Genomic DNA, 12,269 nt, shown 5'->3' with positions numbered 1-12,269 from the left:
TTTGCTTGTATAATCTTTAATAAGTAAGACATTGACATTGGTTTAATACAAATAGCTATATTTTGAATTTAATAAGATGACCATACCTTCTAATCTTGTGGTTTTAGACAGTGTAGTCCACAGGCAATGAGGTTTGTTTTGGGAAAGGACTTTTATCATCTTTATATCAAAACTAAACTATCAACTAATTTCCTCCCAAAGTTAGTTTGGCTGATGCCCAGGAATGAACAAGGACAGCTTGGAGGTTAAAAGCAAGATGGAACCAGTTAGGTCAAATTTTTTTCACTGTCTTGTTATAATTTCACAATGGTAGTTCCATAACTTTAAATGGTGACTATCACAGTTTTCAAAAATAATCTAGGTAAATAATTAGGTAAATGTAATGGGATAAATACTTGTATACAAACTCACCATAATTTAGAATCTAAAGTTATATTACATTAAATGATAGATATTTAATTATTTGCATATGAGTATTTTCCAATAAAAATATTCACAGAAAAACATTCTTCTAAAAAAAGTGTGTTCTTTTTAAAAATAGGTGAACAATTTTTGTCTAACTCAAAGCTTATTTAAAGGTCATATATAAAACAAGTTAAAAGGAACTAGGAAATAAGAGAGATGCAAAAAAAAGTTATAAAAATAAAGAGGGGTTTTTTGCTAAGAAAGCTTAAAGAGAAATAATTTCATGTAAGAATGAATCTTGTATGGTAAATTTAGTCCTTGAATAAAATGTCTGGTTGTTTAAGAAAGAGGGATGTTCAGGACAACAACCAGAAAGTCCAAGTGTGTCATGAATAGTCTGTGTAAATCACAGTAAGGCTTTATTTAAAAAACAAAAACAAAAACAAAAACAAAAACAAAAAACTTTTATATGATCAAGTTGTCTATAAACAAAAGGAAATTATAATGGTTTTTCTAGAGATTGGGTTTGATGTAAAAAAAACTTATATACTAAATAATTGGTTAGAACAATGAAATTTTCTTAAATTAAGATTTAGTCATAATTTATTATCAGAGATTTTAATTTTGTTTTAACCCAAAGTTCAACTTTTATTGCATCTCACTCTTGTCAGTTTTTTCTCCCCTTTTAAAGGACGAGAAATAGTAATGCTCTTCTTCAACTCATTTTCAGCTCATATTGGTTTTCTTCCTTAAGTTCTGTTTGTTGTGGCCTGATGCTAACAATGTTTTCTTAAGGTTCTAAAGGAAATGTTTTCTTCTAACATAATATTCTGTGTAGTGCAGAAGGTTTCTTTTGCCTTTTGGTAACTGGCCTGACAGATTTTACAGTTTATCAAAACAATTCCTATGTCATTATTGTTAAGTTTTGGTTTGCTTAGAAAAAAAGCTGAGATTAAAAAATTTTTAAATTAAGGTTATCACATCTGTGTATCTCTCTATATGCACTGTTAAAGTACTTTTGACATTGAGTTATAGGGCTTTGACCCCTGGTCTAAAAAGGACACAAAGTCTTGCTAAATTTTAAATACTGACATCAATTAAAGCCCCATCTTCAGGCCCAGTAGAAGATACCAATAAAAATAAACTGCCTTCCTGAGACACAGGGCCAGAAATACAAGCTGTTCAGTTCCTCAAGGCCCATAGACTATCATGGAAGAGGTGGACATGTGAGATTGTAAGAGCTGATTTTGGGAGATAAAATAAGTTCAGTTTCTCTATAAATTATTTATGAATGTCAAAAGCACACTGATGGAAGACCAGTATATAGGCTGCTGTGTCAGATTAACAAGGTTTTCTTGAAGCATTAACTGACTCCTTAATAAAGGTTATAAAGTTTATAAAAGGCTTATGGAAGTTATGTCTTATGGTCAAGATTAAAATTTTATAGATTGTTTATAAAATTTTGAAAAACAAATTGAATTGGCTTCATGCTGTTTCTATTAGGGCTTATTGATTAGAAAATCAAGTGTCCTCTCAAAGAAGGAAGGTTTTTGCCTTTTTTTGATATCCTTGAGTTATCACTTTGGTTAAATGAATGACTTAGTTGACAATGACATATGATCCCATTTTGTGATATCAAGTGTTTTAAGCTTTTGATATTTGACAAACTTCCCAAAATCAAATTATAAATTATGACTCTTTCTGACCTAATGAATCCTTTAAGATATTAGTTCCCTAAAGTCCAAAAATAACATACTAGGCTTATTTGGTATAAAAATTATACCATGTCATATATGACAATGCTTCCTGTATAATTTGCCTTTCTTTGGGCTGCATTTGTATAAATGTTATTTGTATGTGTTCCAAAATTATGGAAAACTCTTATGATTCTGATATGACTCAGTGCACATTATCAGTAATAATTATAATTGTTACTGTATGCCACAGAGGTAATAAATTTCCTTGTCAATTGTTTCTTTGACTATGGCTGCCCTACAGCCTTTTGTCATCCACTGAAAATTGTTGCCTTGTTTTGGTCCTCCTTAGAAGGTGGTTTTATAATCAGCTATAAAACCCTAACAGGTGCTCTTGAATGCAGGTTTCTGTTAACTTTGGAGATTATGACATCAAAATAGAAGGAAAAATTTCAGGACTCATGGAAAGCTGAAATGTTCATGAATATCAAGCAGTATAGGAATTAACTGCATGGACTGAACTAGTAGAAGACTGAAGTAATCATTTTGATTTTTTGCTTAAAACGTTGTTCATCCTTTGTTTTGTTTTTTCCAGAGTCAAGAAAGCCTTTCTTTTGAGCTATTGACAGCTTTTAACAAGTGAGTATACTCCTTTGAACAAAATTTGCAACATATTTCTTTCCTCTCTACCTGTTTTCTCCAGAATTTGGAAACTATCTGTGAGTATTCTTAACTTATGGCAATACAGTTATTTGCATAAGTGCAGTAAGAATCTGTTTTCATTTGTAACAGGACACAATTGGAGAAACTGGTTATTTTACCAAGGCTTTGACTGGAATAGTGTGCTTTCCTTTAAGGAATCAAACTTGGCTTATGGAGCCAATAAAACCCCTTTGGAAAAACTGGCCTCATACCTTGTCTACACAGTCCCTGTTCAGGATTCTGATCTGTGGTAGTAAAGTATGTCCCTATCTGACATGCCCAGGAGCCCCAAGTTTATCTTGGAACCTCAAGAGGGGAGGATCACCCAACTCATAGGTATTTGATGGTACATATCCATGACTGGGCTCAACTTTAAAAAAGTTTTATCTGAGATTCCTTCTGTGGAACAAAGTTCCATAAAAGACAATTTAAAAGCCTATGTAAAAAATATTCTTGCTGCACTATATACAAATAATTAGGCCAAGTATAATAAAGAAAACCAGTCCTCCCATGATTTGTTTTTAATAAAAATGGGAAGCTGGAGAGAGAAAAATTATGTTTCAAAAACTATAGTACACCTGTTGTTAGATTTTAGTCTTGCATAATGTTTTTCAATTTTTATTATTTTTTACAGTTTGGACTGAATTCTAATTTTTCTTGGCTGCAAGTCTCTAAAATAATGTTTTCAACTTTTCCTTCCTTTTTCCTATTTTTCCTAATTTGGAGTCACTGTGCTTTTGTAAAGCCATGCAAACTGAAACTAGACAACTTAAACTTCAGAAGAAAATAATGGTAACCTGTTTACATACAAAAGCCACTTTCATACCTGCCTACTGAAGTATGGACTTCAGAGTGATGTGGCCTATATCAATTTTTCAAGATTGTTATTTTGTTTGTTGTTGTTTTTATCCTTTCCTCCCCCTACTTTCTCTTCGTGGGATATGAGACTTCACAATCTGCTAAAAATTAGTTTTTCTAATAACTTGAGACCTACTTGTCTAGGAATAAACTGTTCTGGCTATGAGAGATGAGATGAAGTCTGAGACCAGAGATTCATTTTCTTCTCAAATACTTTGTCCAAAATAATTTACAAAGAAAAGGGGGGAAATGTGGAAGAAAAATAAATCTTTGTGCCCCCAAATCACTAAGCTAATGGGAAAAGTCAAGCTGGGAACTGCCTAGGACAAACCTGCCTCCCATTCTATTCAAAGTCATCCCTCTGCTCACTGAGACAAATGCATATCTGATTGCCCCCTTTCAAAGGGCTAATCAGAAACTCAAAAAGCATACAACTGTTTGTCGCTCACCTACCTATGACCTGGAAGCACCGTCCCTACTTCAGGTTTTCCCACCTTTCCAGACTAAACCAATGTTCATCTTAGCTATGTTGATTGATGTGTCATGTCTCTCTAAAGCACTTAAAACTAAACTGTGCTCTGACCATCTTGGACACATGTCTTCAGGACCTCCTGAGTCTGTGTCACTGGTGCACATCCTCAACCTTGGCAGAATAAACTTTCTAAATTAACCGAGACCTGTCTCAGATTTTCAGGGTTCATAGAGAGTTGGTAATATTCCATACTTGGGTGAGTTTCCAGGGATGGTAATACTCCATACACCTACTGCTACACATGGATGACAGAGGGACACAGAATCTTGAGGAAACAGATGTTTCATGTTTGGAGCCCTCCTAGTCCCAGATTCCTCCCATGTGTGTCTTTCTTTGAAGGGTTCTGATTTGTATCCTTTTTGCTATAACAAAACTGTTATGATCACAAGTATAGTGCTTTGCTGAGTTCTGTAAGTCATTTAGCAACTTATTGAACATAAGGAGTTTGTGGGGACACTTGAATTTGCAGCCAGCTGGTCTGAAGTGAGGGTGACCCCGGGGACCCCCAAACTTGTGGCTAGTGTCAGAAGTCTTGGATAGACTTGGCAGTCTGGGAGGACTTTGCCTTTCACTTCAAGTTTGGATAACTCCACATATTAAGTAACATACTTAAGGCCACACCTAAGAAGTGTTGCAACTGGGATTTGCACCTTGGTGTCTCTGTTACAATATGTCCAAGCAGGAGCTCAGTTTTGTAACCACAGCCCCCACTCCGAAACCCCCAAGCGTATAACATGTGACTGTTGCTGTCATTAATCTATGCTTTCCTCTTTCTCATTTCTGAGTATAGAGAAGAGGTTTTCACCTGGGGCAGTTTTGTCCCCCCCATAGAATATTTGGTAATGTCTGGAGGCATCTTTTGGGGAGGATCCTACTGGTGTCTAGTGGGTAGAGGCTAGAGATGCTACTTAACATCCTGTAATGCACAGGACAGCCCTCCCTCACAACAAAGAATTACCCAGCTTACACATGATGCTGAGGTTGAGAAACCCTAGTATAGAGGTATGTTCTGTGCTGGAATTGCATAAGTGAGAGCAACACCTTCTGTATTAGTCTGTTTTCACATTGCTCTAAAGAAACACCCAACACTGGGTCATGTATAAAGGAAAGAGGTTTAATTGACTCACTGTTCCACATGGCTAGGGAAGCCTCAGGAAACTTACAATCATGGTGGAAGGGGAAGCAGGCTTGTCTTACATGATGGCAGGTAAGAAAGAGAGTGAGTGTGAAGGAGGAACTGTCAAACACTTATAAAACCATCAGATCTCATGAGATCTCACTCACTATCATGAGAACAGCATGGGGGAAACTGCCCACATGATCCAGTCACCTCCGTGCCTTGACATGTGGGGATTACAGGTCCCTCCCTTGAAAATACTGCGATTATAATTCCCGATGAGATTTGGGTGGGGACACAGAGCCAAACCATATGACCCTCTTATATGTGTTTCTCAATGCACTGGGAAAGGGTAACACCTAGAAATAACATGACAAATCAAAGTACAAGGTAATTAAGCTATGATCATCCTCATTCTCTTAACTCCTGAGATGTAGCTTCAAGCAGGATATTCTTTCATAGGGGGAATGATAATGTTGGGGCTTAGAAAACAATACCCCAAAGTATAGTGCATTGGCATGCTGAGTACTTTGAACTGAAGGATATTGAAAAGACCTCAGAAGCAAAGTATCTTTCTGATCTTCTCCTGCCTTCCTGTCTCCTGCTCCCCTTTTGCCCCCAAGGCAGGTCCTATAAACTTGAACACATCTTTCCCAAGCTGGGTTATAGGAACTAGCAATACTACTCTAACCTTCCCCTGCCTTTCTGTGTAGGAGCTGACGACAAATAAATTCTATGACCTGCTTGTCTGATCTGATAGTAGATCATAAGACTCTCATTCCACAGGGGACCTGCCCTATACCTGGGAAGAAGGAATGCTGCACAGAAAGGTTCAGAAGAATCTGAACAGACAGACTCTGCTGAGTTCCCCACTCAGTCTATTATCATCAGATCATTCTCTTTTTTGTCCAATCACATTTCTACACGGCTATCCATTCTTCATTGAACCAAAGCATAAAAATAGTTTTCCTGGGTCTTCAGGTCCTCATTTCTGAAGGTGTCCAAGTCATGTGAAACTCTAATTAAATAATTCTGTTATGCTTTAGTTCCAGGATACATATGCAGAATGTGCAGATTTGTTACATAGGTATATGTATGCTATGGTGCTTTGTTGCACCTATGAACCCGTCACCTAGGCTTTAAGCCCCACATGCATTAGCTATTTGTCCTAATGCTCTCCCTCCACTAGCCCCCCATCCCTGACCAGCCCCTCCCTGTTTCCATGTGCTCTCATTGTTCAACTCCCACTTATCAGTGAGAACATATGGTGTTTGGTTTTCTGTTCCTGCATAAGTTTGCTGAAGATGATGGCTTCCAGCTTCATCCACGTCCCTGAAAAGGACATGATCTTATTCCATTTTATGGCTGCATAGTATTCCATGGTATATATGTACCACGTTTTCTTTATCCAGTCTATCATTGATGGGCATTTGGGTTGGTTCTATGTCTTTGCTATTGTGAATAGTGCTGCAATAAACATATGTGTGCACGTATCTTTATAATAGAGTGATTTATATTCCTTGTTGTTAACCCAGCTTTTGAGAGTTGAGAGTCTGCCATGACCCTTATAATGGGTGAGGAAAGGTGTCACACTTCCCACCTCTATAATAGTTGCCTCCTAGTTAAAGCTATTGTTCCCGTAGATAATATGTTAGTTTGAGTCCTCTAAGAAGGAGATGCCAAGACAAAATCAGATGTGCAAGAAATGTATTAAGGGAAATACTCATAAGAGAAAATAGGGAAGGACCATGGGAAGGCAGAAGGAAGACAGGAAGGTTGGGCAGAAGCATCTGAGGTTGCAGTATCATCCTTTTGAAAATGTGATAAGGCCGTCAGAGTGTCTTTGTGCCAAAGTCACCCATCAGAGAAGTCCTGCATCTTGAGGCCTGCATGTGTATCTCTGCCTTTGCTCAATCCATGGCTGAGAGCAACCCATGGGAAGTGTGGCTTGGTGCAAACACAGCAGTGGACATCTAAGTGCAGCACCTGGGGCTGTCGGTCAGTTTTGCTCACTGCAGTTGGAGATCACAAAGGCACATTCTCACAGCCACTGCAGCTAACAAGCACATTTCTCAAATTAGCATTTTTAGTGTGATATCTGGCTTTTCCTTTCAGACTCCTGAAATTACAAATAACTAGTTGCATCTGTTTTCCAAATTTACCACTTCTTCTCTCAGAATATAGATCAGAAAGTTTCAGGTCTGTCTTTTAAAATTGTATTATTGCTAAAGTCTAAGATAACTCAATAGCATCATTTGGAATTGACCTGATCAGACCGGGACACACCATCCCCAAAATATAACTGTAGAAGACCAGAATCTGCCACCCCAAATATCCCTCTTTTGCATAAGGATTATTTTGAGTTGGTTATTTTGAGAAATTGCAGACAGAGGAGTTCTGAAAAGTTACCCTTTTGTAAGAGAAGTTTGCATCTATATCCATTTGTAAGGGTGTCTCCCTGTCTGCACCAGGGATGAGAAGGATGACTAAATGACTAGAGACTCTATAATCAAGGGAGAAGGCATCCATTAAATCTGCATAACAAATATAACCTGTGTTTTAGTGTTTTTCATGGCTATTACATCTTAATGGAAACTCGCATCACACCCTTCTTTCTTTGTTTCAGAGAACAATGGGATTTAAGCCTGAATTCTAAGACTACCCTTTTGAGATCTACTCTAGAGATTAACTCATTGATCTTGTTTTCTCCTTTGTATACAAGAGGTACACATTGTTAAACTTTTGTTTGTTTTTCTCTTGTTAATCTGTCTTTTGTTAAATGGAGTTCCAGTTAAGAACTCATGAAGGGTAGAAGAGAAAATTATTTTTCCCCTCCTACAGACCCTTTGAAAAGTTCTACAGATATCCAATATTGTGTGATCCATAAAAGACACTTAGCTTCATGTGGATTTTCAAGACATTTGTCATTTAAATAAAGCTTGACTTTCACATTCACCCCAAATTCTACAGTACAGAACCTTATTTTTTAAGACATTAGCTCTTAAAGATTTAAGGAATCTTTATTTTTATGATACTAAAAAAATCTTACTTTTTATAATATTGCACATAAATGTAAAGTGTTAAAAGTCTGGAAGAATATATAACAACTCATCAACAATGAATACCTCTGAGAGGTTTTAACATTTTTCTTTGTATTGATTCAGAATTGCATTTGGCAGTTTATTTAGAAACCTGAGAAACAGAGGCTCAGGCAAATTGGGGAGTCATTTTTTTCACATCGTGAGGAGTCTGAAAGCAGGTGGTTCAATGACACCAGAATCAAGGTCTCTGTGATTCTCTCAGCCTTTCCTTCTTGGTCACAAAGTGGTAGCCACTGCTCCAGCATACTGTCCAGAGGAGGAAGAAGGAAAGAAAAGGGATGAGGAGCAATTGCCAACCAAGGCACTCCATTTATTTATTTATTTATTTATTTTTGAGATGGTGTCTTACTCTGTCACCCAGTCTGGAGTGCAGTGATGCAATCTCTGCTCACTGCAACCTCTGTCTCTCAGGTTCAAACGATTCTGCTGCCTCAGCCTACCGAGTAGCTGGGACTACAGGCGTGTGCCAGCATGCCTGGCTAAGTTTTGTATTTTTAGTAGAGATGGGGTTTCACCATGTTGGCCAGGCTGGTCTCGAACTCCTGACCTCAGGTGATCCACCTGCCTTGGCCTCCCGAAGTGCTGGGATTATAGGTGTGAGTCCCCGTGCCCGGCCAAGATGTTTCATTTTAAAGACAGCTTTTCAACATGCTCCACCCCACAACTTCTAATTTCCCTGTTGACCAAACCTTCTGCAAAGGATACTTAGCAATGTTGTTTCTAGCTACACACATTGACATTCCAAATAAAGTTAGGGTTCTATTGGTGATGGAAAAAAATCACTTAAGCTCTATTTCAACCTCCTTTTATCCCAGTTGTTACAAGATGTATTCTAGTCAACTCTTGGTTAACAAAGTCAGTTCAGCATTTTTATAGTTAAATCACACTTAAACTCAATCAATTCAGATTTCACCTATTTATTTTTCCTTTGCCCTGGGAAGAGCTGGGGAGAGGGGTGTCTGTGTGCTGGGTAAAGCATGCCATGGAGGTGGAAGTGGTGGTGGGCTCTGGTCCATGGTGGTCCACACTGACAATTATGGAGCTGTCTATGGTCTCAGATGTCCATTTCAGACTTACTCACTGTGCCCTCCTTGTCCTGGAATGCTATCATTTTTACTCTAGATCTGCCATACCATCTTGCCCCCAAGAACGCTCTGTGAGGTCTGCCATCTTCTAGAACATTTATTGGGAACAAGGCTGAGACAGGACAGGGGCCCATAATAAGGAAGCCAAGCATGGAAATAAAGGAAAATCTTGAGTTCCTTCAAGAGACATTCCAGGAACCTAGTTAACCTTGAGATGTAAATGAGTAACCTGATAAGCAAGAAGGTAACAATAGCTTAAAACAGTAGTCACCCAAGAAAATTAGAGCCACAAGATGTTTGTTTCCCTGTAGAAACTAAAGATGCCATCTTCACATATATCTCTGGGTTGTTTTTCAGACTCCTATCAGATAGGAAATGCCAACTGCTGCCAGGTAGACCACAGATAAGGGGGAGCTGAAGACTGAACTCTGTCCACCATTCTTTGTTCTAAATTTCTTCCTGAGGGGCCTAGAGAAATTCACATCCACAGGCCACACCTTAACATTTTTTTTCTGTTAACCCTAAGTTTTTAGACAAAGCCTTGCTTCCTTAACCAATTGCAAATCAAAGAATCTCTGAATCTACCTATGACCTGTAAACCCACTACATCAAGATATCCTGCCTTTTGGGGCCAAACCAATGTAACCTCCAAGTATCGATTTACAGTTTTGCCTGTGTAAACCGAAAGGTGACTGAGGTAGGTGTCTCAATTGATTAGAGGTTTATTTAGCCAAAGGGCAGGACATGCCTGGGAAAACCACAAATCATAGGAGCATTTGTGATCTATGCATTTGCCAAGGGTGTCGTGAACTTCAGTATTTAAAGGGGAAAGAGCAAACAGGAGGGAGGGAGGCAGTGAGGCACATCATTACATTCTTGTGAGGCTCTAAGTAGCCTCAGTAAATCTACATTTTACATACGAAAATAGGGAGTAGTGGAAAAGTCAATTATGCATTGTCTCATGCCCAGTAAATCTACATTTTATATAAGATACATTTTAGGGAGGCAGAAGTTACAGGTAAAAGCATTAAATCAATACATGGAAGGTATACATTGGTTTGGCCCAGAAAGGTAGGACATCTTGAAGTAGGGGCTTCCAGGTCAAAGGTGGATCCAAAGGTTTTCTGATTGGCAATTGATTGAAAGACTTAAGCTTTGCCTGAAGAGTTTGAAGTTAGCATAAAGAAATGCTTGAGTTGAGACAAGGGGCATTGTGGAAGCCAAGGTTCTTGTCATGTAGCTGAAGCTTCTGGATAGGAGGTTTCATAGAGAATAGATAGCAAATTTCTCCTATTGGGCCTTACAAGGTGTCAGACTCTCCAGAAGAAGATCTAGCAAGGGAAGGAGATTCTCTACAGATTGCAAATTTCTCTCACAAGAGACAGCTTTGCAGAGTCATTTTAAAATATGTAAAAAAATACATTTTGGGGTAAAACACTTTGATTTCCTTCAGGGCTTACTGTCCTTCATGTGATGCCATACCAGAGTCAGGTTGGAATTTGGTATCCAAAGAGTTTGTTTGGTCAGTCTTGTGATCTCCAGTTTAATGTTAATGCTGGTCAGTTGTGCCTAAATTCCAAAGAGAGGAGGGTATAAGGAGGCCTATGCAGCATTCCCTTCCCATCACACCTGAACTAGTTTTTCAGGTTTTTTTGGGACCACCTTGGCCAAGAGAGCAGTCCATTTAGTCAGCTGGGGGCTTAGAATTTTATTTTTGGATTAGAAGGTAAACAAAAATATTTTATTCTCTCTTAATGTCACACGAAAATCTTGGTCAAAAGAGAAAACCAAATTTTACCTTTGTATTTAGTGTATTATTAACAGCTAATTGTATGTATGTGTGTGTGTGTGTGTGTGTGTGTGTAAGAAATGTTAGTTTGATTTAACCAGTTTTCACAACTGAATATTTATTCTATAAAAATTTTACAGATTATACAGTTTATATATAGTCCAAACTACTGAATGAAAAGGTAGGCCCCACAGATGCAGAATTACTATACCAATCAATCCAAGATAAAGGTTGATTTACACACTGTACAGCACTTTGCATGGCTGGGGTGGTGGTCAGTTCTGAGTATAAACTTCAATATCGCACAGAAATAAGGTTTTGATTGTTTTCACTCTTCATACATTCAATATGATTGCAAACTCAGAAGCCTAACTAATAATAAGTGATATGGTTTGGCTATGTACCCATCCAAATCTCACCTTGAATTGTCATAATCCCTATGTGTCAAGGGTGGGGCCAGATGGAGATAACTGAATCTTGGAGGCAGTTCTCCCCATACTGATTTCGTGGTAGTGAATAAGTCTCATGAGATCTGATGGTTTTACAAATAGGAGTAGAATTTTTATAAAATTTTTATAGAACAGTGCACAAGCACTGTTGCTTGCTGCCATGTAGGACATGCCTTTGCTTCCCCTTTGCGGTCTGCCATGATTGTTAGGCCTCCACAGCCATGTGGAACTGTGAGTTCATTAAACTTCTTTCCTTTATAAATTACCCAGTCTCAGTTATGTCTTTATTAGCAGTGTGAGAACAGACTAATACAGTAAGCATTTGTAGTGTGGAATGAGTACTCACTCCTGGAAGGAATTCACATGTCTATCCACACAGGGCGCTCTCGGACGCCATATTGTAATAGTATATTGTATAGACATAAAAGCAGAGGCCAAGAACATTAAAAGTTGAAAATAAGGTAGTTCTTTTTTTGTTTTGAAAGGAGTTTCTGCAACTAATACTATGTTAAAAGAACTTTAACTTATTAAATTAAA

This window comes from Macaca nemestrina, chromosome 2 (genome assembly GCF_043159975.1).
Source record: "Macaca nemestrina isolate mMacNem1 chromosome 2, mMacNem.hap1, whole genome shotgun sequence".
Lineage (NCBI taxonomy): Eukaryota > Metazoa > Chordata > Mammalia > Primates > Cercopithecidae > Macaca > Macaca nemestrina.
The sequence above is the reverse complement of the archived record's forward strand: the minus strand, read 5'-3'. Positions refer to the sequence as shown.